Source organism: Haliotis asinina, chromosome 7 (assembly GCF_037392515.1).
Source record: "Haliotis asinina isolate JCU_RB_2024 chromosome 7, JCU_Hal_asi_v2, whole genome shotgun sequence".
NCBI classification, from domain to species: domain Eukaryota; kingdom Metazoa; phylum Mollusca; class Gastropoda; order Lepetellida; family Haliotidae; genus Haliotis; species Haliotis asinina.
The window spans coordinates 2,104,227-2,130,934 of record NC_090286.1 but is presented as its reverse complement, the minus strand read 5'-3'; the positions used below and the strand labels follow the sequence as shown (position 1 = coordinate 2,130,934).

Sequence of the window (26,708 nt, the reverse complement as noted above, 5' to 3'; positions counted from 1 at the left end):
GTTAACTCAAACTCAAACTCTTGTCTCATTTCAATAACAGCTGTTGTGTACTTCAGCCTGTATCTGTGTCATAGAGAAGGAAATGTGACAAATCTAGTTAACTCATACTCAAACTCTTGTCTCATTTCAACAACAGCTGTTGTGTACTTCCACCTGTATCTGTATCATAGAGAAGGAAATGTGACAAATCTAGTTAACTCATACTCGAACTCTTGTCTCATTTCAACAACAGCTGTTGTGTACTTCCACCTGTTTCTGTATCATAGAGAAGGAAATGTGACAAATCTAGTTAACTCAAACTCAAACTCTTGTCTCATTTCAATAACAGCTGTTGTGTACTTCAGCCTGTATCTGTGTCATAGAGAAGGAAATGTGACAAATCTAGTTAACTCATACTCAAACTCTTGTTTCATTTCAACAACAGCTGTTGTGTACTTCAGCCTGTATCTGTATCATAGAGAAGGAAATGTGACAAATCTAGTTAACTCAAACTCGAACTCTTGTTTCATTTCAACAACAGCTGTTGTGTACTTCAGCCTGTATCTGTGTCATAGAGAAGGAAATGTGACAAATCTAGTTAACTCATACTCGAACTCTTGTTTCATTTCAACAACAGCTGTTGTGTACTTCAGCCTGTATCTGTGTCATAGAGAAGGAAATATGACAAATCTAGTTAACTCAAACTCGAACTCTTGTTTCATTTCAACAACACTAGTACTCATGTCTTCTCTCTCGTTAAACAGAGTAGAGCGGATTAACGTGGTCTTTCTGCTATTCGCAGGTTCACGTTCAGTCGACACTGACTAATCAGAACAGGGTTGAGCTTTGCGACGCTCCACTGCTTTTCGACAGTCTGAGTGTGTGTTCGATAAAATATTCGACAGTCAGGTGCGAATCGTTAAAGGTACTGTACGTACTTGCTATGGTGATCTGGCTTGAGTTCCTGGTTATCTGTGGACCATTTTCACAGTGTACTCCATGGTGATGTCGTGTTTTGAAAACATGCTGCTCATTATCTGTCATATTCTATTAGTTTCAACATCCATTGATGACGGTTTTTTACAGTTGAATTTTATTTGTTATGACATAGAAATTCTTATATCGTCACGGTTGTGCTGACATTACGCCGATGTGACGTTGATATCATGTAACTCACTCACTCACTCACTCACTCACTCACCCACTTACTGCACACAGGGAACATATGCTAACAGGAGTTTTACACACACAGTAAATATATTTAGAGAGGACAGTAAATACTTCCTGGTCTGTGCTGGAGAATGTGACGATGGCGGTGTGGGCGAGTGAGGTATTGCTGTAGGTCACCGTGACTGCCATGGCAGGTGTGTACATTCCTTACATGTACACTTTTCTACTTCGGGTGTGTGATCACGTGACATTTCTAACCGCATTAAATGTTGGTACGTGGCGTTACGTCAAAGTAACACAAGCCTACCTTCATATATAAAAACAACAGAAACAAGCTTATCTGTACATATATGTATGACAGACAAAAGTGACTTTGTTGAACTGGAGTCTCACAGCCATTCAGTTACTATAACTGATTCGTATGAGTATAGAGTGAGGAGAATGCATCCTGGCTAGTTAGTCTTAATACTTTGATTTGAAATTCTTTGAAAATTGATAAATGTTTTTCTGATGTATTTTCTGTTCCTCGGTGATTGTATGTCAGAATTACTCTGCACCCTTTCCGTCCCACAGAGAGAATACTAATGTGTAAATCATGTAATGAACATAGCGTTATTTTCACAACTGAAGAGATTGAAAACATGACTGTGATAAAGACAAATATCAGCTGTATGACAGTTACCTGGTTGGTGTGTCGCGTGTTTTGAAACGTACACGTTCCTGAAGTCACTGATTCAGTCTGTATAGAGAGTGTTGTATACAGTAGGCATGTATAACGATAACATGACCGCACTACTTCAACACAAAGCGAGTCGACTCTACCTACCCGACACTGCAACCGTGAAATTATATGGCTTGTGCATTGATGTTTTGGATAGTATACTGGGAAACCCTTTGAAGATGTCACTGAACAGCTGATGTGCACTCAAAATAGGCATATTAATATGTCACTGAGGAGGATATCCAGTAGAGTTTTGAAACGACCTTGGTTCAGAGTAAAGTTATGGTGACATTTTAGTCAAATAAAGAATTGTGCGGGAGGAGTTGCTGTCCCCATTTCGCTGTGGGCGACACCTGCATGAGACAACAATACACACCTGGGTAGATCAGCATATAACTTTAAGGTAAAGTGACTGAGTGAATTAATATTTAACGTCCTCTCGGCAATATTTCAGACATGCAGTGAAGAGAAATGTTTTACATACACAGTAAACACAAGTACTTACATAACCAGTCACAAAAAGGACTATCAACACTATTTGGGATAGTACAATGTACATACAGGCTGTATATCGCCAACAACAGAAGGTAGATTACCATACTAGGGACCACGAGGAATTACAGTACCTTTGCTACCTGCATGGACACTAGCTGGATTTACATCCCTTCAGTCGCTGGCGATTGTAGGAAAATTAATCTACAATTAAAACTCAAAACTATGTTGAAAACGTCTGATAAGTTTAAATTTCAGAAAGGTAAAAATGAGGATCTGATTGGTTCTCTGCACTTGCTACAGGTAAATTTGCTACTAGGTACATGAAGAGCATCTGGGTATACAGACGTCCTGAGTCTACGTGGTAGTAATCTGAGTGGAGTGTTCATCTTGAACATATGGCATGATCCTCTCTTGAAAAACGTTACCCATACAAGCGTTGTCCTCTCTAGTATTCTACATTGCAGAAAATGTAGCCCTAAGCAATGCAACATAAACATCTAGTAGTGTCCTCTCCCATCCATTCAACGCTGTAAATGGATACAGGGAATTGATGTAAACAGATGTTTTCATTCGGCTTGAGTGGAGCGTTGATCTGGAACTCACCAGAATAATTATGTTGGCATGTTACTCTGTTGAAAACATTACCCACATGCAAGCATTGTCCGTAGCAATAGCTACTTTTTACATTACCATAACATGATATCAGTGATGTGATAACATGATATTAATGATTTGTTTGCTACCCCTGTAGTGTATATTACAGAAACTGTAGCCCTCAACAAAACAACATCATCCAGTAATAACTATTACCCAACATCCAACGCCGTCAATGGCGACACGAGTGGGGTTGATGAAACCGGATGTTTTCATTCTGCCTTTCAAGACGCCAATATAACCTCTGCCTGGTGGAGGGTGGATCTTGGACATACCACACTTGTCATGACGTCATCATATACTTCAGGATTAGTTGTGAGTATTACGATAGGTGTTTAATTATCACCTACATAGTTTCGGTTGTATACAAAAACGTAACTGCTAACGCGGCAGATTTAGGTCATGTACCTCCTGTCATAGATATGACGATATTGCCGATGTTGCTGTTAATCTTTACTCACTCACTCAACCTCGAGTAAGGTCATCTGGGTATTTTCTATCTCAATTCTGAAACAAAGGAATGTTTTAACAGCTTTAAAGACTCACTTCAGTGAGCTTGTTACTGGATTCTATGAGTGTTTATTGGAAACTACTCATGACCCCAAATAAAACACGTTGAATCAAATCAACCCTTGAAACTAGGTCGTTAATGTATGCAAAGTGGATTGCAGAATAATATTTGCTGGCAAGTGTGAACAGTTTTGTTTCTTCAAGTTCTTGATCTTACCCATCTGCATTGGGACACACGCATTCGAGACGTGTTACCATGATTAAAACTACTGACACTTGGATAATGATGTCATCTTGACCATTTTCTGCGAGAATTTGTTTCATTGTGTCAATTCCGATCCCCATTTGTTTACATGTAACAGATAAAGTTCGTCGGAATGGTATTCAGATCATAGCTGACACTGCCGCCTCCCCAACTGATGGAGTCAACTGCTACAACGTGGCGGGGAACAGAGACGGGACAGGCATAGCTGATGTTTTTGAATGCCACGTGTTCTGTGAAGGGCCCTGGTCTTGTACACAACAACTGTCAACAATGAAACAACAGGCATAACCGTACCTATCATGGATTTCTGTGAAGTGGAAGTTGATGGAAATAAGCCGGAAATATTATTTGGCAACTTCTGTCATTTGATGACGTTTTCTGAACTACATAAATATTGCATTGCAATATCCATTTGCATAATAATTCTTGTTACTAAATCAAAGTTACATGAAACGGAAACTCCATCAACAGCTATCGGAATGCTCGAGAACAAGGCGGAGTAAACCATCAGTGAGAATGAATGATACAGCAATTCACATCACAGTTTTCTCAACAACGTAATTGTCATGGTATCGATATCGACGTAACGTTTACTGAATACGTTCGTTAAGGCAAAAATTGTATTTCTGGAAACATACCATATGAACTATTTTACTTTGTTCTAACTCTTTTCAACAATGTCAATGACGTTTATAGCATGTTGTATTTCCATCTAAGTGTGTGGTCCTGGTACTTTCGACGCTGATTGTGACAACTACTTCTACTGTGACAGTGATGTGTGCAACTACGTAACCGGCGTCTGTCCAAGTGGAATGTGTCTACCAGGCTAGCAAACAGACATGTGTTACACAGGTTTGTAGTTACAGATGTAACAGAGGTATTACATCTTCAGATGAATAAAGACAGATAGCTGGGGGTTTCATGGGATGAACTATCAGTCTGGGACAAGATGGTCTCTCACAGTAGATATACTCTAGCAGAAAACATAAGCAAGGTTGAATTACTAATAAACAGTTACAGGCATCTGTAACCTAACAAACGTACCATAAGATTGTTACATGTAGAAAATTGTTGTGTGCCATGAGAATTATTTTTTCTGCGTGCATATTACAATCCCACATATGGCGTACTTGTATTCTGTCACAGATAAAAATCACATATTTAAAGGGAAATACGCATCTATAATATTACTCATACGAATAAACTTTGGCACATGAGAACCTCTCAGGGAGGCAGCGATTATCAAAATCTGACTATTAATATCACAACCAAGTTTTATGCATAATATCGACGTACAGACAGGCAGACGCACTCATACTCTTATGTCTTGAGCAGACGCACTTATACATGCCCGCACTACCTGGTATGCACTAATAATTCTTCAAGCACACAAGATTTAGTGTTCTCAAAAACACTAAATGATACACACATACTTATTACAAGTTCATGGTCACTACATATTAAATGTTTACATTACATTTCATACTGTGAACTATTATACACACATACAACTAAGATCAAAAATATATAGTTAACTGGACAACAGAGTTGAGAAGGCAGCAGTGACCAGAAAAGACAAATGGACGACTAAAAAATCTCCGGATTTGGTCACCGGCTACAGAAATAATAGTTGTGGTTAGACTGGAGACTGACGAAGAATAAAACCGCAAATAGAACCAACTTGCATAACGATTAAGCGATTAGTGCGTGTTTGGTGTAGTTTAAATTACAATATCCATGTTTACTAAATTATCTATCTCCTAAAGCAAACAATTTCGTTCCAGTTTGCACTGTTGGCAGTTCTGGCACAAACTGTATCAAGTTGTGCACAGACAGACACTGCAAGGGCGACAACTCTAGCTATGACCACGTGACAGGGACGTGTGTTGGCGGCTGTGCGGCAGGATGGGATGGAACAGACTGTACTGAGAGTAGGAGAAATGCCGTGATGATTCTGAAACTATCTCTCTGAACAATCTACTAATTAACGAAAACGGAATAAGGTTATTATTCTAATAAACTATAGACGGACTCTTCGGAATCTTAAGACCGATTCGTTCAAACAATAATATAAATATCTTTTCGATTTTTTATTTCGAGGAAAGTACACATGTTAGTTAGCATGACATACAGTTTAAAGTGAGTGAGTGAGTTAATATTTAACGTCACATCGGCAATATCGCAGCCATATCGTGACGAGAACAAATATCACAAAAAATAATACATATGGATATTATGAAGAACCTGTCTACGAAGGACAGTAAAACCACTAGATTATCACAGTTAGTATTAAAACTAGCGTGGAAACTTAAAAAATGATAGTATCACTATTTGAACAGTACAATATAAAAACAGGCTATAGATCGCCAACAACAAAGGGTAGATCACCATACCAGGGACCATGGGGACTTACAGTACCTCTGCTACCCGCATGATCCCTGACAGGATTTACACCATCCCCTCAGCTGTTGGCGACTGTATGCAAGATTAGCCACAAATTAAAATGACACCTATTCTACGATTAAAAAAAGGTGGAAGATTCAATCTGACTTAAACCGTTTTGGGACTTACGTACCCTCTCAGGAGGACAATAATTTTACGGTACTTCAACCCCCTTCGAGGATACAGCCACTAACAATCTTAGCTGCTAATTGAATTTCCAATCATAAAATACTTCTTTATTTACATGTCAGTCAATATATTCAATTCTTTTTAAAATGCAATAATTATATGAGAACGTACGTTACTAAAAAGGTCCTTCATAGTTCTTGATTTAAAATAATTGTCCCTTGTGATGGAATATTCAACACAGTCAAGTAAGACATGCTTGACCGTGATGATTTCATCACAAGGGATGCAGAACGGAGGAGCCTCACCTTTCAAAAGATATTCATGCGTATACCTAGTGTGGCCAATACGACGACATCGTCGTAGTATGACCTCTTCAAATCTGGACCGACAACCCAAGTAGGTGTAACCAACATATGGTTTTATTGCATGTAATTTATTGATACCTACTTGGGTGCCCCACTTCTTCTGCATCAGATCACGGATGTAAGATCTAATTTTAGCTTTATAATCAGTATAGGGAATATGAAGTGGTGTCACAGATTTCTTGAGCGCTGCCTTAGCAGCAAGGTCAGCCAAAGTGTTACCAGAGATTCCAACATGGCTGGGTAACCAACAGAAGACGATGTCGTATTGGCCAGTCGCAAGATAGTTATAAAGTTCAATAATTTCTATTAAAAGTGGATGTTTACATGCTAGATGTTTAATAGCTTGAAGGCAAGAAAGAGAATCAGAATAGATTATATATTGTTTATGTTTCGGATGTCTATGAATATATTTAAGAGCTGTTAATATGGCGTTTGCTTCAGCTGTAAAAATAGAACTATTATCTGGTAATCTAGAAGATATTGTTCTGGATCCAATGACAGTAGCACAAGCAACTGAGCCACCGTCCTCGGACCCATCTGTAAATAAGGATTTATAATTGCTATATTTATGTTTCAATTGATGATATTCTTGTTTGTATTGTAATTCATTAGTTTCTGATTTTTTAAATGTAGTTAATGTTAGGTCGACTTGTGGCCTAACCATCTGCCAAGGAGGAGAAGAAAGAAGACAGGAAGGAGCTATGTTTTCCAGCTCAATGCCAGCCGAAGAAAGAAAGGGTTTAATTCTGTGCCCAAGAGGTGGAACAAGAGAAGACTTTTTGTTGTACAAGTCCTCGTAGAGAGGATTGAAAACACAGTTATATGCAGGGTTAGATTCGTTAGAGTATAGCTTTGTTATATATTGTAAAGATAATTTTATACGGCGTTGTGCTAGAGATGGTTCATCGGCTTCAACATACAGACTGTCAACAGGAGAGGTTCTAAAGAACCCAAGACAAAGTCTTAGACCTTGATGATGAACAGAATCTAATAATTTTAAGTTGCTGTTGCAGGCTCCACCATATACGATGGAGCCATAATCAAGTTTAGAACGGACAAGTGATCGATATAGATGGAGGAGGGTAGCTTGATCACCTCCCCATTTAGAATTTGATACCACTTTCAACAAATCAAGTGCTTTCAGGCATTTAGTTTTCAGAGATTTAATATGAGGCAGAAACGTTAGGTGTGAGTCAAAAATTAATCCCAAGAACTTGGCCTCCTCGACAACTGTAATGGGAGTGCCATCTAGAGATAGTTCAGGGTCTTTATGTGGTTTATATTTACGACAAAAATGTATGCAATTAGTTTTCGATTTAGAAAATTTAAAGCCGTTTTCAAGACACCATTTATCCACTTTGTTTAAGCACAACTGCAACTGCCGCTCTATGGTATTCATATTTTTACCACGACAAGAAATATTAAAATCATCCACAAATAACGAACCATCAATAGAATCATTTAAAACTTTCCATAAACTATTTATCTTTATACTAAAAAGTGTGACAGATAAAATACTGCCTTGTGGAACACCCTGATCCTGATTGTAATGATCAGACAGGGTAGAACCCACGCGGACCTGAAATTGTCTATCATTTAAAAAGTTGGCTATGAATTGCGGCAAACGACCTCGCAAACCGAAGTCATGTAAGTCTCTTAAAATACCATGTTTCCAAGTTGTGTCAAATGCTTTTTCTAAATCAAAAAAGATAGACACGGCGTGTTGTTTTTTAATTAGTGCGTTTTTAACAAATGATTCCAAACGCACTAGGTGATCGACAGTACTTCTATTTTTACGGAAACCACATTGTATATCAGTGATAAGGTTATTAGTTTCCAAGTACCAAACAAGTCGATTATTTATCATGTGTTCCATGGTCTTGCAAACACAGCTAGTCAGTGAAATAGGTCGATAATTAGACGTATCAGTATGATCACGTCCAGGTTTAGGTATTGGTACTACTATAGCGTCACGCCATGAAGACGGAAATTTACCTGAAGTCCAAATATCGTCAAAAATAGATAAGAGTGCCTCCAAACAGGACTCCGGTAAGTGCTTCAGGAGCTGATAATGGATGTTATCAGCTCCAGTAGCAGTGTCATGAGCTTGATCAAGAGCAGAATGGAGTTCATGAATAGAAAATGTTTCATTATAATCTTCCCCATTATCTGGGTTGAAATTAATACTTCTTTTTTCTTGTTGTCTTTGATACGTTTGGAATTTAGGTACATAATTAGAAGAGGAAGAGTGTTTAGCGAGGGTTTCACCTAGTTTATTAGCAATATCTGATTTATCAGTAAGCAATTGGTTTCCATGTCTAAGATGATGGACAGTAGATTTAGTACCTTTACCCTTAATTTTCTGGACCATGTTCCATACCTTGGACATGGGTGTCCGAGAATTTATTTTGGATACATAATTTTGCCAAGATTGGCGTTTGTTCTGTTTAAAAGTACGCCGTGCTTTAGCATTTAAAATTTTAAATTTATTTAAATTATGAACCATAGGATGGCGACGGAAATAATGTTCTGCTTTTTTCCTTGCCTTCCTAGCTTGTTTGCATTCATCACTGAACCATGGTTTCCGTATATGTGGAACTGCAGAGGAATTTGGTATACATTCATCAGCTATGGAGTTCAGTTCATCAGAAAAGCATTTAATAGCATCTGGAACGTCAATAAAAAGTTCAGGTTTAAGTTTTTCAGCACACAGTGTTTCATATAAAGCCCAGTTAGCCTTTTTAAAATTCCGCCTTGATGATGGAGGAACATCAGATGGAGTTACAGATTTTAGTATAGTAGGAAAATGGTCACTTCCACAGAGGTCATCGTGCACTGACCATTCGAATTCATTTAGTAGTTCTGAATTTGTGACTGACAAGTCGAGAGCAGAATAAGTTCCTGTACCAGGATGTAAATATGTATTGGAGCCATCATTATAAATACATAAATCATTATCTGAACAAAATTCCTCCAGTACTTTACCTTTACCATTAATTGTTGCACTACCCCAGAGTGGGTTGTGTCCATTTAAATCTCCCATAATAATGCAGGGTTTTGGGAGTTGATCATATAGAGCTTGAAGATCGAGTTTGTGAAACGTTGAAGACGGAGAAACATACAGAGAACATAATGTAAACGCAACGTGCAAAGTTAGTCGCACTGCAACAGCCTGAAGATTAGTAGTAAGTGTAACTGGGCTATGGATAACGTTCTGTTTAACTAGAATGGAAGACCCTCCAGTGGCCCTGTCACCCTTAGGCGAAAAACAATGGTATGCACTGAACGAACGTAGGTTAAGAACATCTGTCTCTTTCAAATATGTCTCCTGCAGACAAAACGCTGAGGGCGATAAATCTTGGATTAAAAGTTGTAATTCATGGAAATTATTCCTTAGTCCCCTACAGTTCCACTGTATCATAGGATTATGATAATCTATCGTTTGGGAGGATTTATTGGGGATCTTCCCCGTACCTTTTTGGCGGGCGACAAGCTGTGTGCCCTGGAGCGGACGTTTTCAGTCACGTCCATGTCCTCAAGGGATCCATATTTGTTGTATAAATTGATTTTATTGTCTGACCCTTTGGGTGCTCTACCACTAAGTTTTTTCAAAGAATCTGGCTTTGTACCTTTGCCCTTAGAGAGTTGTTTAGACTTTGTAGGCTGAGATGATGCGTTAAGATCAGAGGATGTTTCACATTGGCTTTGAGATGTACTAGGAACTGATTCTGTTGTTTGGGTCGATATTGCAGGTGAGAATATCAGAGGAGATTCCGTTTTAACCCAGGTCAGGTTTGTCTGACAGCATACAGATGACGTTGTTGTTTTAGCGGTTACTGTTTCTGACGATGTTCTGGTGATAGAAGCATAGCTTTCCTTATGCTCTGAGCTTTGAACTAGCTTTTTAGCTTCCGCCAAACTAACGTTTTGAGATTTTATCCTATTTATCTCCATTTGATGTTTCCAAACAGGACAACTTTTAGAGTTGGAGGAGTGGTCACCCGCACAGTTTGTACATTTTTTAACATTACTGTCACAATCTTCTGCTGTATGTGTCTTTTCGCCACAGTGAGCACATACAACAGACAATGTGCAAGTATTGACGCCATGACCGAACTTTTGACATTTAAAACACCGCAAAGGGTTTGGAATGTACATGTCCACATTGATGTTACAATAACCTGCTTTAAGAGATTTTGGAGCAGCTGGTGAGGAAAAGGAGAACAGGTAAGTATTGGTGTTAGTTACAACATCATTCTTCCGGATTGTGAAACGTTTTACATTGAGTACACCCTGATCTTTCATTTCAGAGATGATGTCAAGCTCTGTCATATCCGCAAACAATCGGTCACGATCTCTGATGATTCCCTTGCTCGTATTCAGTGTTTTATGAGCCGTAACCGTGACTGGAACGCCGACAAACAATTCTGTGTTCATAAGGTTTGTGGCTTGTTGCCTTTTCCCACATTCAACCAACAAAGCACCGGAACGCAAACGTCTAATATTCTTGACATCACCTGCAAGGCCCTGTATACCCTTGGATGTGGCAAAAGGGTTCAACTTTAATGGAGTCTTGTCAACAGTTTCAATTACAAGAAATCGTGGCCAGTATTCAATTGACGTGGGCAGTCTTTGATCAGTTTCAATTGGATCAGTGTCTAGTTGTCGTTTGGTTTTTTTAGGAGGGTTTTCATAAGCCATGGTTAATTTCTAATAGTTCGTCATCCGAGCTCCCCACCCACCACGGAGTATCACAAGGACAATGCTAAAAACAAGTGGGTCTCCAACTTGCAGCACCAAGGATACTCGGATGATATACTCCAGCAGAAGAGTTATTAATAACACATCTACCAGATTGGCCCATGAGCCACCGCCTTCTGGCATAAGACTCTAGGCAAAGTGCAAAACATAATACATCAAAATCATAAACATGTTTAGAGAACAATTCTGCCAAGACCAAAAGTAACACATTTTCCAAAAAGATTAGTATATTGACAAAAACGTAAGTCCATACACAGGGCTTGGCGTGACCAGCCGATTGATAGAATCGGGCCGATTCTACCACCCGTCTAGGTACAGTTTAAAGTGACACTTAAACAACAAATAGGTGTAGTAAGAAACAACATTTTAGTCAAAACCACAATTGATTGTTCAAATGTGTATTTATCAGTTTGGGAACAGCATAATACTCACAACCATTATTGACGGGAAATACAGGTTCCCCTGTAAGTCAACTACTGTGACATTATGCTGTAACACAAAATGATCGAAACTACTGTGACATTATGTTGTAACACAAAATGATCGAAACTACTGTGACATTATGTTGTAACACAAAATGATCGAAACTACTGTGACATTATGTTGTAACACAAAATGATCGAAACTACTGTGACATTATGTTGTAACACAAAATGATCGAAACTACTGGGACGTTATATTGTAACACAAAGTGATCTACGCTTTCAACGTCAGGGTATGGTTCCGAAGTGAACCGGTTGTGGTTGTGAGTTAGCGCATGGCCAGTGACTTAAACATTCCTATACCGCTATCCATAGCTTCCATGAGCAAGTTTCCATTCATTTCGAGACAGTGAGTCGTTAATTTTATGTAGACAAATCATAAGGGAGACAACAGCCGTATTCTTCACATATCACACTAATTATGCATCCCATGTCCTCACTTTAGAATGTATAAACTCATATGGAGAAGACTGCTTACCAGTGTTCCTCCAGGAAGTGTAATGGCATCTCGTCTTGTAATCACGTGACAGGGAAGTGTGAACGTGGCTGCGTAGTCGGATGGAAGAATGTTGACTGCACAGAAGGTCAGTCCTCAGATCATTCCTTGTAACATTTCTGCCACTCAAGAATACACATCTTCAACAGGCCATAAGTTGTTTTTCTTTAACATGTCCAGCATGTGGCCAGGGCCGAGCTAACAATTCGGGTATAAACAGCTGCAAAGGTCAATGCCAAGTGTTAATTTGACCGAGAAACATTCTTGTATCAATCGTAGAAGATCACTGGTCGTCATTCGTCCTGAGGGAATGACCATACAGAATCGATCTGGTTTCTGTCATACGGTAACTCCATAGTCACCTCGAAACCACTTGGACGATACATTTGATGTTCACACATTTTTCATAGACTTGTTTCTAAGTGTCCTCAAACAGTTAGACAAAAGTGTCTATTACACGTTAAGTGTGTGTTGCCTGTTAGCATTCTGTGTCACACCTTTAGACTGCAGAATGGGTCGAAACATGCAGATATTCCTATGGAAAAGTCTATTAACTACATTTGAAGACCTCCCTTTTGAATCTCTCACCAAATAGGTACGTGTGATGTAAAACATAATTGTATCTTTTTTTCGGTTTTGTTGCAATTTCCCACCTGTCCTGTGCTTAACTGGGACGTGTCAATATTGTTGTACAAGTGCAATACACCCAATCCCTTGGTCGTACTCGCATCCTTTTGTTACGGGTTTGCAAGTCTTCAGTGCAGTGTTTACATTACGGAAACAAAGAGATTGTTTCTATACTGTCATCTTTATTTCTATTTTCTTAATTTGTTTTGTTTATATATTTTTTCTATTTATTTAGTTAGTTAGTTAATCGGTTATTTTTTAAAACTGTCATTTCAATTTGTTAAGGGGTGCTTTAGCGGCTTGTACTCTTTTAAACGGAGCCATAGAAATTATTTTTATGTTGTCATTTTAAATTTTGGAGCTCCAAACTGTCCATGCCTGCTTGACTCTACAAACGTTGTAACAGGCACAAGTTTTTTAAAAACAAGTTGAAAAACCATACTCAGTCTGGGCGTCCATTTGAGTTTTGAGTACGATTCCGACTCCAATGATAAGTCATTTTCAATTTCAAGCAGTCCATCATGTTAATATTACTATTAGCAAACCAACTTCTGGCTCGCAAGTTTGACCCGAGAATGTGAACATCAACTTGTCGAGGCCTCAGCAGCTTAATCATGCGCAATAGTGACTCCAAATTGGTGACTTTGCGAGTTCGAAACCTCACTGAAGAAGAAACAAGACTTTCAGTGAAAGAGCCCGTGAGTGAAAGTGGCGTCACAGCAGGCTGGATGATGGTTACTTCCGTCCAAATTATGGTGAGGGATTCTAAAGGGGCTCCTGTTTGGAAACACAGTGGACACTCATCATTTTCTTTTGTGTACAGCTTGTGTCCAAGGTGTGGAATATGGGACAGGATGCACCAAAACCTGCGGTAACCGGATGTGCCACGGAGATGCGAGCACCTGTCCCCAGGATACAGGACGGTGTACAGATGGATGTCAGACAGGATGGGAGGGGGAGGACTGCACTACAGGTAACAGACATCAGAAAGTATCATGCTTCACTGAATGATATTTCCCCATGATTCATGTCCAGAGAAGCATGTATTCTTACCACACATTGCTGCATGTAGTTTCGTCCATAGACCTAGACTGATTTTTGTTAACTGAAATTCAGTTTTCTAGTCCGTCTGATCATATCAAATATTCACGTAATAACCGTGCAGACCTTGCTACAACACATTTGGATATATGAACTTAAATTCAGAACATATCATTACGGGCATTTAAGTTTTGATATTGGAATCTAAATGTTGGTATATCAAGAGTCACAAGCATTATTTCACATTTTCAAATGTTTGAATAAGTCGTACTCGGCTGCAAGGTCAGTTTCATGCTTTACACATTATTCGGTCAAACAATGTCTACATCTTATCTGCCTCCTCTATGTCCGAGCCATCTCCCCATGGCGGGTGCCGGTTAACCGTAAGACCTCGCCAACACCCCGTTAAGGACCCGGGGGGATATTTCTTCCATCCACCCGTTTGCCTTGGGTTGCGTCACTGTGTCAACGGAGAAAGGGATCCTGGTGGTTGAGGGCCTGGAAACGTGTTCCTATTGCCCAACACTTTGGCCTTGACTTCACCTAGACGGTTGGTGGAATGGGCCTGGTTCATTATTGGAGGATCTTCAATACTTGTTAGGCAGGATGTTATCCATAGTCCTATAACAATCACAACTAATCTCCAAGTTTTTGCAGTGAGACTTTCTCTTCATGGTACCTTTCCACTATGCTCTCTGTATATTCCGCCTTCTTTAACACTCCAATAGTCTGATCATGAAACTCTCTATGACCAACTTTCTAAACCTTGTATTATAATGCGTGATCTCAGTGACCATAACCACATTTGGGGTGGTACAATCACTAACTCAAAAGGTCAAATACTAGATGATTTTATCTCCAATAACGATTTGTTTATACACCATGACGATTCAAGCACTTATCTGCATCCTGCAACAGGCACCTACTCTTCTCTAGATTTGTTTCTCTATTCTGGTTTACTTAATGAACTTAATTGCCCGGTCCACAGTGACCTTTGTGGAAGTGACCACTTTCCAACTATCTTAGAAATTAACCCGAGTCGCCATCACCCAACTGTCCAATCTTAAATTACTTTAAAGTACTAAAAGCGAAGGCACATCGTACCTTAAAACAAAACAAATGGTAATCTTGCTGAAACTGTGTCTCCAACCTTAATTCACGTAGGCCAATGTTCAAGGTATAGAACATGATTTAAAGAATTAAAGGCAAAGGTTCAAATCACCATCTTACTTATGTCCCTGAGTTTCAGAAATATCAGAAACAACAGGAAAAGTCAAAACTTTCTTGACGTGAGAAAAATATGCATACCATTGAACGGCAACCGTAGTTATGCTTATACAAAATAAATGGTGTCTTGAAAATGGCTTTAAATTTTCTAAATCCAAAATGAATGTATACGTATTTGTAGAAAATATAAGCCTTAAAAGGCCCCAGACTTATCTTTACATGTAAAGGAGGCCAAGTTCTTGGGTCTAATTTTCGATTCCCATTTAACTTTTTTGCCGCATGATTTGTGGAAAGATTTTTTAAAACTCAAAGTGGACAGGGGATCAAGCTGTCCTCTTACACTTAAATCGATCACTGGTCCGTTCATCGTATATGGTGGGGCCTGCAATAACAACCTTAAACTCCTTGATTCTGTCCACCACCACGGTTTAAGACTTTGTCTTGGATCTTTCAGAGCTTCACCTACTGACAGTCTCCATCCATCCCTTACACAACGACGTATAAAATTGTCTTTAGACTACATTACTAATTTATACTCTAATGAATCTAACGCTATATATATATACACATATATATATATATATGTGTGTATATATATATATATATATATATATGTGTGTGTGTGTGTGTGTGTGAGAGTGAGTGAGTGAGTGAGTGAGTGAGTGAGTGAGTGAGTGAGTGTGTGTGTGTGTGTGTGTGTGTGTGTGTGTGTGTTTGTGTGTGTTTCTTCAATCCCCTTTATGAGGATGTGTTCCGCTTCCATGGCACAGAATTAAGCCATATATTTCTTCGGCCGGCATTGAGCTGGAAAATATAACCCCTTTCGGTCTTCTTTCTTCTCCTCCTTGACAGTTGGTTAGGTTACAAGTTGACCTAACACTGACATCATTTAAAAAAATAGAAACTTATGAATATATTTTACAATATAAACAAAACTATAATCAATTAAAAAGTAAATATAGCAATTACAAATCCTTATGTACAGATGGGTATGAGGACGGTGGAGCAGTGGATTTTGCCACTGTGGCTTGGATCCAGAACAATATCTTCTGGACTACCGGATAACTTTCTATTTTCACAGCTGAAGCAAACACATAAATGAAGATTTATACCTGGCAGTTCAGATTATGAACTTAAATTGTTGTGACTGTATCGTCTCGGGGGGTTGATGTAGCATAAAACTATTGTCCTCCTGAGAGCGTCCCCAAAACTTTCAAAGTCAAGTTTGTTCCACCATACTTCTTAATGGTAGTATATTTGTTCTTTTATATTTCGGCTAAATTTTCGTACCATCGACAGCGGCTGAAGGGATGGTGTAAATCCAACCAGGGTCTATGCAGGTAGCAAAAGTAATGTGGGTCTCCATGGCCCTTGGCATAATGATCTACTTTTAGTTGTTGGCGATGTCTAGCCCATGTTTTATATTGTATTGTTTGCTTTAAATGAAATATTTTAATTCCCCCTGATAGTTTTATATTTAGTGTTTACTGGCCATCGTTGACAGATTTTACTCTCCCTCGTGGTTTCATTTTTGTGTAAATTGTTTTCTTCACGGTATGGCTGGGATATTGCCGATGTGACGTTAAATATTAACTCACTAACTCACTCCCAATAATCTAGCCCTCTGTTATTCAAACTAGGGTTGTGTCTTGGCTTGGTGCTTGGGCCGAAAGAACCAAGGCTCGATTGAATTGGGTGCAATGTATGAAACTCCTTTCTGCTGTCCCCCTCCCTGTATAGGATCTGTCATTAGGATCTGTAATGTTGAAAGTGCAGACCTGGACTGTGTGCTGCCATGAATGGAATAGGTTCGGGGATTAGCACCTGATCATGGTACCCTGCAGCAGCGGTTATGGGCAATCCAACAGAAAGCACTATGACTTCCGCCCACAAATCTGTCAACTTCCTGTACACGACACTCAGCATGACGTTCACGGCGTCGCCTCCATACCTCCATCCTACCACTAGCGAATCTGAGGGTAAATGTTAATTCATTACTGAAGACAACTTGATTCCAGTCTCGAGTTGGAGATGTCGCCGGGCCCGCAGCAAAAGCAAACGTCGATGTGATGGCGTCAAAATGGTTCCCCGATATTGCTGGTAAACACGAAGGTTAGCAGCTCGCAGCTGGTTTCGAGTGGTTTGCGCCAACAGTCGACACCTAAACAGTCGACCCCTTCTGGATCCTGTAGCCACACAAAAAAAACGGTTACGGTGGTGACAAAGCACATTTTGAAGTTCTCCTTTGTAATGTCACACGTGGTCGACCTGGCCTTGGGCAGTCTGCAGTGGTTCCAGTCTCTTCCAGTCGAACCTGTAAATCATAAACATTCGACGGCTACACCCCACTGTCCTTTCAACATGACGGAGTGTAGTGATTTTTTCCTTCGACATTCGGAAAACGCTTAGGTTCATAAAATGATGAACAACCGAAAATACCGAATCGCAGAGTTTGGATAGTATTACGGTATTCCGAACTGTTGGCAACATACCGCGGTTCTACTAATACCTCGCATATTGTTGACCTCTGAACAATTGAGCTGCTTTTGGCAGATATTGATTTGAGTCTAAACAACAATTAGACACACTCTACGATAAGTGAGGTTAAGTTACCTGACGTAACCCCTGATTACAGTTTAGAGTTACCAACACAAAACGATGGCATACAGACCTATGCGCCGTTGTGCAATGCTACCATGGCGCTAGGGGGACCATAACTCCCATTGCTTGACATTGACTTAAGGTAATCTTAGTGCTGTGGTTGTTTCTTTCAAAGATACCATGTCCAAAGACCATCCTACGATCAATATCAGTTGTATGGTCTCATGGTAAATATGGTCTTAACTTCCACAAGGGGTGCAGCAAGGGGATGTTTTAAGTCATGCACTGAAGTTCCCCAGATATAAATAGATGTTTCTGATAGTCACACACTATTTTTCAGCATGGCCACCCGACCAGAACTTGTTTTGTCACAATGATCATGATCCAATTCGGTGGACCTTCAGTTAAATCAGGGAACGAATGGAGTGAGTTTGAGTATTTAACAATTTTTGGGAGATTTTTCGTTTATGGCTGAAATACCAAACTGCTAACATAAACGAACACTATTGGTAAGGAGAACATTGGGACGAACATAACTAGACTAACATACCACGGAGGATTATAGGGGAGAGTCATTATTTACAAAATAGCATCCAATAATGTGATACATCCAAACTTGACAACTGTTCAGAATCAAAATCTTTTATTGTTTGAATTTCTCATTTAAGTGGTGAAGAGTTTACCTGGAATCGACTCGGGAAACATATCTCCTTTAGCAGCGGGATTTATGGGAGCCGTTGCCATGCTTGTGGTGTTGGCTGTTGTGGCAGTTACAGTGTGTATATGGAGGAAAGGAGATTTCAGGTACGCTTCCATTTAGTTATTAAATGCGGATACGGAGAAAACATCCCCCCCGAAAACAGACCCCTCAAAAATGAAGAAAACGGCCACCGTGCAGGAGAGAACGGTCTCTGAACCAAGAGAAATGCAGGTGTTGCATGTCACTGCCAAAATTGGGACAACTTATGTGACCAATTACAATCAATTAAGGTTCGTCAGTAAGGTGGTAACTAATTTTCTCCTGGATCAATTAGGCACTGAGAATGTTTGTAGAGTAAGTAGTTTGTAGCAGTAGTTAAGATGAGTTACGTCCCGTCAGTAAGGTAGTAACTGGAACATACTAGAAAAGGAGGCTGTTTTATGAGGTAACTAATAGATGAAAGAGGAAAGTTCATCTCCCATACCAGAACAGATTATATATAGATACTGAATTTCTCGTTACACTTATGGAGCAGACGTTAAGTGAGCAAGAATTGCACGATTCCATGAAGGTGCCAGGCTGTAAAGGAAAAATGCCATGTGACTGATGACGATACACCCCGCTACTCCTTGTGTGCTGACAGTCGTGAGAGAGCGAAAAATACTTTCACAGCTGACTGCTGAGTAATGATAACATGTTCTTCAGTGTGTTTACTGACTAATTTTTTAATTGGTGACAGGTGAAGGCGAAAACCCGAAATAGTCCTTTCCTAGCGGCTGCCGTTATTGTTGAGAAGCTGATGACAGAAATGTTTGACCCTGATCAGCCAGACGGCGCCCATTTATCTCGTTTTAAGAAAGAACTAAAAGATTGTTATTTGATAGATAGGATTCTTATCTATTCTAGGTGTCTCCTTAGTATACGTATCACCGCATCTATTATCAATAACAAGAAGCTATGTAAACAACAAAGCACTATGATATATAAAATACATGCAGTTTACTGTTTTATAGAATGTTCGTTTTCTCTAAACCCAGAAGCCGTTCTCCCTAGTAATGGTAGCCATTTTCGCCGAATTTTATTGTGGCCTTTTTCGCTGGGGTCCATTTTCACTATAGCTCTTTAATGGGTAATTAAACTTATTACAGTATTTGTCCACTTGTTTCTGCCGAAACCATAGATATGTAAAGTATTTAAATACGAATGACCGCGATATTCTCAGTTTGAGTCTCATGTTCAGCAATATATTCCACATTTTCAAATCAGGATGGCAAAGACGGCATCAAATGAAGCTGGCACCCCGAAGACAAGCCCTGGCCCACCTGTAGAAATCCCAACATGTAATGTTCTGCCTGAACATGACTACACCGAGCTGGACACAGAGCATTATGAGACATTACAGTCTAAAGTTCATTAATAGAACAGTGTAATCTGTAATGTTGAAAGTGCAGACCTGGACTGTGTGCTGCCATGAATGGAATAGGTTCGGGGATTAGCACCTGATCATGGTACCCTGCAGCAGCGGTTATGGGCAATCCAACAGAAAACACTATGACTTCCGCCCACAAATCTGTCAACTTCCTGTACACGACACTCAGCATGACGTTCACGGCGTCGCCTCCATACCTCCATCCTACCACTAGCGAATCTGAGGGTAAATGTTAATTCATTACTGAAGACAACTTGATTCCAGTCTCGAGTTGGAGATGTCGCCGGGCCCGCAGCAAAAGCAAACGTCGATGTGATGGCGTCAAAATGGTTCCCCGATATTGCTGGTAAACACGAAGGTTAGCAGCTCGCAGCTGGTTTCGAGTGGTTTGCGCCAACAGTCGACACCTAAACAGTCGACCCCTTCTGGATCCTGTAGCCACACAAAAAAAACGGTTACGGTGGTGACAAAGCACATTTTGAAGTTCTCCTTTGTAATGTCACACGTGGTCGACCTGGCCTTGGGCAGTCTGCAGTGGTTCCAGTCTCTTCCAGTCGAACCTGTAAATCATAAACATTCGACGGCTACACCCCACTGTCCTTTCAACATGACGGAGTGTAGTGATTTTTTCCTTCGACATTCGGAAAACGCTTAGGTTCATAAAATGATGAACAACCGAAAATACCGAATCGCAGAGTTTGGATAGTATTACGGTATTCCGAACTGTTGGCAACATACCGCGGTTCTACTAATACCTCGCATATTGTTGACCTCTGAACAATTGAGCTGCTTTTGGCAGATATTGATTTGAGTCTAAACAACAATTAGACACACTCTACGATAAGTGAGGTTAAGTTACCTGACGTAACCCCTGATTACAGTTTAGAGTTACCAACACAAAACGATGGCATACAGACCTATGCGCCGTTGTGCAATGCTACCATGGCGCTAGGGGGACCATAACTCCCATTGCTTGACATTGACTTAAGGTAATCTTAGTGCTGTGGTTGTTTCTTTCAAAGATACCATGTCCAAAGACCATCCTACGATCAATATCAGTTGTATGGTCTCATGGTAAATATGGTCTTAACTTCCACAAGGGGTGCAGCAAGGGGATGTTTTAAGTCATGCACTGAAGTTCCCCAGATATAAATAGATGTTCCTGATAGTCACACACTATTTTTCAGCATGGCCACCCGACCAGAACTTGTTTTGTCACAATGATCATGATCCAATTCGGTGGACCTTCAGTTAAATCAGGGAACGAATGGAGTGAGTTTGAGTATTTAACAATTTTTGGGAGATTTTTCGTTTATGGCTGAAATACCAAACTGCTAACATAAACGAACACTATTGGTAAGGAGAACATTGGGACGAACATAACTAGACTAACATACCACGGAGGATTATAGGGGAGAGTCATTATTTACAAAATAGCATCCAATAATGTGATACATCCAAACTTGACAACTGTTCAGAATCAAAATCTTTTATTGTTTGAATTTCTCATTTAAGTGGTGAAGAGTTTACCTGGAATCGACTCGGGAAACATATCTCCTTTAGCAGCGGGATTTATGGGAGCCGTTGCCATGCTTGTGGTGTTGGCTGTTGTGGCAGTTACAGTGTGTATATGGAGGAAAGGAGATTTCAGGTACGCTTCCATTTAGTTATTAAATGCGGATACGGAGAAAACATCCCCCCCGAAAACAGACCCCTCAAAAATGAAGAAAACGGCCACCGTGCAGGAGAGAACGGTCTCTGAACCAAGAGAAATGCAGGTGTTGCATGTCACTGCCAAAATTGGGACAACTTATGTGACCAATTACAATCAATTAAGGTTCGTCAGTAAGGTGGTAACTAATTTTCTCCTGGATCAATTAGGCACTGAGAATGTTTGTAGAGTAAGTAGTTTGTAGCAGTAGTTAAGATGAGTTACGTCCCGTCAGTAAGGTAGTAACTGGAACATACTAGAAAAGGAGGCTGTTTTATGAGGTAACTAATAGATGAAAGAGGAAAGTTCATCTCCCATACCAGAACAGATTATATATAGATACTGAATTTCTCGTTACACTTATGGAGCAGACGTTAAGTGAGCAAGAATTGCACGATTCCATGAAGGTGCCAGGCTGTAAAGGAAAAATGCCATGTGACTGATGACGATACACCCCGCTACTCCTTGTGTGCTGACAGTCGTGAGAGAGCGAAAAATACTTTCACAGCTGACTGCTGAGTAATGATAACATGTTCTTCAGTGTGTTTACTGACTAATTTTTTAATTGGTGACAGGTGAAGGCGAAAACCCGAAATAGTCCTTTCCTAGCGGCTGTCGTTATTGTTGAGAAGCTGATGACAGAAATGTTTGACCCTGATCAGCCAGACGGCGCCCATTTATCTCGTTTTAAGAAAGAACTAAAAGATTGTTATTTGATAGATAGGATTCTTATCTATTCTAGGTGTCTCCTTAGTATACGTATCACCGCATCTATTATCAATAACAAGAAGCTATGTAAACAACAAAGCACTATGATATATAAAATACATGCAGTTTACTGTTTTATAGAATGTTCGTTTTCTCTAAACCCAGAAGCCGTTCTCCCTAGTAATGGTAGCCATTTTCGCCGAATTTTATTGTGGCCTTTTTCGCTGGGGTCCATTTTCACTATAGCTCTTTAATGGGTAATTAAACTTATTACAGTATTTGTCCACTTGTTTCTGCCGAAACCATAGATATGTAAAGTATTTAAATACGAATGACCGCGATATTCTCAGTTTGAGTCTCATGTTCAGCAATATATTCCACATTTTCAAATCAGGATGGCAAAGACGGCATCAAATGAAGCTGGCACCCCGAAGACAAGCCCTGGCCCACCTGTAGAAATCCCAACATGTAATGTTCTGCCTGAACATGACTACACCGAGCTGGACACAGAGCATTATGAGACATTACAGTCTAAAGTTCATTAATAGAACAGTGATGTCCGCAAAATGTACAGAGTCTGTGTCCCCTTTGTCCTATGCTGCGGTTGGAGTGGCGTTTTCTGGTCAAGGGGGTGATATGAAGGAAATGGTGCCATGAAGATCGGCGACCGTGCCAGGAACTGACTGCTTAGAGGTCCCTTTAGGATCTTTATATGATGGGAGAGCAGCTCATTAAACGCGAGGACGAGCGACATCTCAGTAACAGAATGATGTTTAGAGAGCTCATGGTCACTATACTTTTTCTAAACCATAAGGATCAAAAACTTTTCTATATCTATAGAAAACGTTTCATGCGTGGAATATTTATTTACCGAGTAGAAAAGTCAAAACACACCCTTGCATCGTCTCTGGGATGTTATTTTACGTAAAAAGCGTCATGCTTTCACACTTCCAGGCTCATTTGTTTGAATACCAATATATAGAACATTTCGTCTGCGAAAATAAGAAAGACTTGATCTCTGAGACATGGATTTGGTGGTACATTTGCTGGCCGCAGCAATATATGTCTATTTTTACTAGTTTTATTAGAGGTTTGACATTACATGCAAAGAATTTTTAATCAATGAATTTCTATGTTTACTTTTTTAACACAGTGACTTTAACTGTGACACTGTTGATGCTAGTAGTTGTTTTGATGAAGTGATGTTTTCTTTGTTGCTTTCTCAGTAGGAACAACTACTTTGTGCCATTTACAGATGAACTGTAACTGTAACAGTTATTAAGTATCGATGATACATGTTCACGAAAACCGGAGCGTATTTTAATTACGAATAACACACATTACAGACACATGCAGAAACAACTCTTCTAGCAGAATTGCTTTTTAATTATATTAGTTTAACTCACCATATCGAATAAAATTATATAACCTTACTTATCTTTTAACATATATATTGAAGCAAGAACTACCCCGACACGCTACGCAGTGATTGAAGGAGTCAACTATACATCAACTGCTTTGTCACAACTTGAAGGACTGTACTTACTGCATGGTCCTCCTCCAGAGATACACCACGCCTGTCACTACAGTCACGACTAGTATCGTCGTCAGTGCTCCCAGAACACCAGTCTCCATTGGCGATATACTGCCATTTTCTGGGGATTAAAAGCAGTGACTGAATGTGTTTTAGTTTTACGCAGTTTTTAGCAATGTATTTTGTTTGTCAATATCACGACAAGGGTTGCCAGAAATGGTTAACACATTGTACCCAGGTGGGGATGCGAACCCGGGTCCTCGCTACTGACGGCACCGGGCTAACCAAACAACCGATCCTGCGTTACGGATTCGTTCTGATCCTATCTTAGTCGTCCCGTCACAGTTATGACAGGTACCAAAACAAACAGCCAGCCACGACAGTCCACAAAAGGAAAAGGAATGCTGCCAGTAACGTCACGTCAAACACGTGGGCAGCCATTATTCCGCTGCAAAATGAAGTAACGAACTTTTGGTTGCACGAAAGATGTCGTGCACTCGTACGATGAGGTAGGAAACAACATGCAATTCCCCTTTCAACGATGGGGTTTAACGAACCTTGTTATGGATCAGTCATCTGCGTTCTCTTGTGGATAATCTGGCATGATTTGCAAAGGACTGTAAACGACAATGTATTGGCCACATTATGATGACATCTACATGCCAACGCCGACACACTTCTTGTACACAAGTATTGAAGATCAAGAAATCTCAATCGCATAATACGCAAGGTCTTCTGATGTCAAAAATACAGAGATTAAAATTGTCAAAATCACAAATGCCACCAAGCGTACTGGTTTGTGGTGATGTTGTTTTGGGCATGTTCGAACTATCGGGAGTATTTTATGCTGTTGTAGCGGCCACAATATTTCCGAGTCCCGTGCTGGGATTCGAACCACAGACATTCCGATCCGAAGTCGGACGCCTTGTCCACATGACCAAAGAGGTTAACCCCGTCAGCAAACTGACAAGGTAATGATGCCATCTGTGGGATGGTTCCACGCCCTGATACACTGTATTATACAGACATGCACGTGACATTCAGGGAGTCAGTGATCATCTCCCTCATCCGTATAGCTCTATGACAAAGTGCAGCGAATGTGCAGGCAGTTTCTGTGGAAAGCTTTCAACGCGCGCCGCGTATTTTTAGATTTGAACAGCTGACACAAGTCATGAAAATTGAGCCGTGTGATCAATATGGGACAGTGAATTTTAAAACAAAACGAAACAAGTTAGCTATCATCTACAAAAGGGAAACAAGTTAGCTATCATCTACAAAAGGGAAACAAGTTAGCTACCATCTACAAAGGGAAACTAATTAGCTATCATCTACAAAAGGGAAACAAGTTAACTACAATCTACAAAAGGAAACAAGTTAGCTTTCATCTACAAAAGGGAAACAAGTTAGCTATCATCTACAAAAGAGAAACAAGTCAGCTACCATCTACAAAAGAGAAACAAGTCAGCTACCATCTACAAAAGGGAAACAAGTTAGCTACCATCTACAAAAGGGAAACAAGTCAGCTACCATCTACAAAAGAGAAACAAGTCAGCTACCATCTACAAAAGGGAAACAAGTTAGCTACCATCTACAAAAGGGAAACAAGTTAGCTACCATCTACAAAAGGGAAACAAGTCAGCTACCATCTACAAAGGGGAAACAAGTTAGCTATCATCTACAAAAGGGAAACAAGTTAGCTTTCATCTACAGAAGGGAAACAACCACATGGCTATGAACTATGTCGTACAAAACAGCTGTACATCTATATATGTGACGTAAGGTGTACATTACTACTTTAGTCAGTTAATATCATGTATTGGGAACTTTAGTTACATGCAGTATGTGAGTTGATAAGATGATGTGGTGAAATATAGTGACAGATCTGCAGCAAGTGTTTAGTTCTGGCTAAATAGATGTGAGCTAGTGAGCTACATTTTACACTGCTTTTATCAGTATTCCAACAATATCACGGCTAGGCACACAAGAAATGGCCTTCACCCATCGTACCCTTATGGGGAATGGAACCCGGGTCCTCCGCGTAACCAGTGAATGCTTTAAGAACTCGGCCATCCCTACTGCCCCTAATAAATAGTATAAGAGAAAGTATTATTATGAAAAGTTTAGGATAACAAGACGACTCATGAAGTGTCGTAATTAACCCGTTATCGTTGTAATGACAGCGTGCTAATGTATGTGCACGGTTATTTGGTTGTCAAAATGCACTAGCTATAAATATAATGCATTTGTCAGCTTTGTTGAGGTTTTTGTCTTAGGTCTTCAGGATCACACAGCTGCTCCTTTTGCTCTCAGGCATCATGGTGTCTGGGGTCAACGAAGAGAGTTCAGCTGTGTAAGGAAGATGGTTAGTTCTTCTCTATTCTCGTCCTCGAATGTATGCTGATTTGGTTAAAGTGCAAAGGTCACCTGTCTGCTTGTGTCGTTTAGCTCAAATACTGTTTTGTTGCTGTTGGTGGTGGTGTCACAAGGTCCTTTGGAATAGCAGAAACAGAAGTCTGCATATGGCGGTGACCATTCCTGGAAGACAGCTGTATGTCATTTACCAGAAGTTACTATCAGCTTCATGTTATTATCCATATATCGTAATAAATCAATAAATTTCAGGATTAGGAGTGAATTAAGAGAGGAATGGATGTGCCCCAT

The 26,708-nt window shown here is 39.9% G+C and overlaps 1 pseudogene; it reads left to right on the top strand.

Moving 5' to 3' along the window:
• The first annotated feature begins 1,288 nt into the window (after positions 1–1,288).
• The window catches only part of LOC137291181 (uncharacterized), a 77,788-nt pseudogene continuing 52,368 nt past the window's right edge, over positions 1,289–26,708 (top strand).